This window comes from Elephantulus edwardii, unplaced genomic scaffold, assembly GCF_000299155.1.
Source record: "Elephantulus edwardii isolate Elephantulus edwardi_28Jun2011 unplaced genomic scaffold, EleEdw1.0 scaffold00011, whole genome shotgun sequence".
NCBI lineage: Eukaryota > Metazoa > Chordata > Mammalia > Macroscelidea > Macroscelididae > Elephantulus > Elephantulus edwardii.
In genome coordinates this window covers 26721077-26723737 of record NW_006399761.1, presented here as the reverse complement: position 1 = coordinate 26723737, position 2661 = coordinate 26721077, and positions in this window count along the sequence as shown.

Genomic DNA, 2661 nt, shown 5'->3' with positions numbered 1-2661 from the left:
TCTCAATCTCTTCACCATCCATCCTGATGCTGCCAATTGGTCCGGTGGTGAGAATCTTTGTCTTCTTGACATTGAGCTTCAATCCATATTGGAGGCTACAGTACTTGTGTTGACTGTGGAGCTAAGCAAACTAAAGGTGTTTACAATCTCCATCTCTTCACCATTTGTCACAATGCTGCCAATCTTACTAATCTGAAAACACAAGGCAGCAAAGGTTCCTAGCCTGTCCTTGATACTTGGGATCAAGGAGTAAATTAAAACAGAACATTTCTAGTCATTTATAAATAACTTCCACCCCCAGTATGAGAAAACAGAAAGATCTTTAACATGCTGGCCTGACGGTCTATCTCTGAATCCAGCCCCATCCTTAGTTTTCTAAACAGACCAAATCATCATCTTTCACTTTGCTTGGAAAATAGGTTTTGTGCCAGATGGACATTTATTTTAGAAAATCAAATGGGCAACTTAATTTCAACCTTTGTGATTAAGTTCCTAGCCTTTCTCAGAACATGCTCCCACCCCTTCCCCAGGGAATTAAGTGGTAACATGAAGAGCATGACCATTTATTTGGCTTCAGGAACACATTAATTTATCTGGTTTATAGAATTTAAACATCTGACGAATGACAGTGGGGTTGATTTTATTCATCAGCTAATTGCTTTGCCACCTGGAGCTGAAGCTTTATATATGCAGCTTATAAAAGATCTGTAAAGGATCTCAATTATTCTTTAATTTGTTCCTTGAATATAAAGTAGGAAAATCTGGCTTAATCAAACATTGTCTCAATTCTACTGGGATATGTCTAGTTACCTTATAACAAGGTAAGCTTTCATTTAATCATATGATATGATAATTCCCCACTTTCAAGCCAAGTATCCTCTTAGTTACAATCAATTTTCCACTGAAAAAAATAAACATTGTCTCTTTACTGAAATCCCAGTAGAGAAAAATAGCCCTTTTAAATGAAACTTACTGCTAACACAACCACACTAGGAATTTCTGTGTAGGAATCCATTAAACCCCCTAATTTGACATAGCTGGTAAATTGTGGGATAAAGCAAGCTCTGTGAACAATTCACTGTGCACATGGCCATTCTTGGCACATGTAGGATAATAAATGCAGATACACACACACTCACGCACAGACAGCATTACTGGAATCTATTAAATCTCATTTAATAAATGTTTTAATCAAGTTGAATTCTACAGTTTATCTGAGGGGGGGAGAATAAGAAGAGAAACCAGCAGTCATGCAATTTCTTTAATTGCACCAAGTGAATCTGAAATGCCAACGCTTGCTAGAAGGCTGAAAAAAATCCCAAGACATAAAAGCAGTAACTGGCAGGCAACTGGGACATCTCTTGAAAAGCAATCTTGCAACAAGCTGAAAGTCAGAACTATAGCGCCATTATTGTAATGATTCACAGTATTGAAGGTTTCAATGTAAGTATTTGTTTCTCATTTTGCCCAGCTTACCTTTCTTGTCTCTTAAAGGCTTCAGGAAGGAGCAAAAACAGCTTCCAGAAGAATTGAATCAGGGAGAACTAGGGACCAATCAAACATGACACAGGTTTCCTGGACAAAGCAAGTCATCATCCAGGACCCTGCAAAGAAGAAGGGCCTTTCAAGGACGGGACCCTGTTCCCAGACCTTCTATTAAGAGCATGGAAGAATTCAAATCCCTTAGAAATGGGTCTGTAGTGGAACAAAGGACCCAAATAAAGCTTAGGCAACTTAGAATGTCACAAAAAAGAAACCACCAAAAACTTTTGCAAACCCACTGACACTGACTTGATTCTGACCCTTGACTGTTTCATGTGATGGAGTACAACAATTCTCAGCTGGAACACATATGCAGATCCACATGCCTTTCTCCCACAGAGACACCGGGTTTGAACCACCAACTTTTACATTAATAGCTGAGCATGAACCACTTGTGTGGCCTTTTGGGGCAATACCACAAGGACCCAACAACAGACCAAGATTCAAGCAGGCAATGTAAGACGGACCAAGATGAAATCTCTGAGCAAAACCAGCCCCAATTCAGCTTCCTCCAAAACACCTACCACTGACCTTCCTTGAGAGTACTATGTTTCCATAAATAATGAGCATAGTACAATAAAACCTCCAGTGTTAGAACTGGAAGAACGCCTAATCACTATGTAACCCAGGATACATGTGGAGAACAGCAGTCCCCCAGATGGCTGGAGGCAGCATAACTTGGTAGTTCAGAACCAGGACTCTGGCACCACCGTCCTAATCCCATAATTCACCAGTGTGTAGCTCTGGGCAGGCTTCTGGCCTCTGATAAAGGGAACAATAGCAGCACCTATTTCACAAGGTCCTTAAGAGCATGAAATGAGATCATCGATAGCAAGGCATTATAATAGAATCCGGGAGGTACAACACTCCGCAAATCGTGCCTTCTACCATGATTATCATCATTAATAGTACTGTGTCCAAGTCACATTGCCAACTAAATTACCAACCTTTCGCTCACCAGCCATGCCTGTAATCTCTGTGCCACCAGGACTCCTTCAAAGAGAGAGACTGGTGCGAAAATTTATACCCACTGTTTTCTACTAGGAAGTCAGAGCTAGAATCTGTTCTTTTTAAAAACATCTCTTTCTCTGCATTCTCTTGATCTCTCCAGTTTCTCTG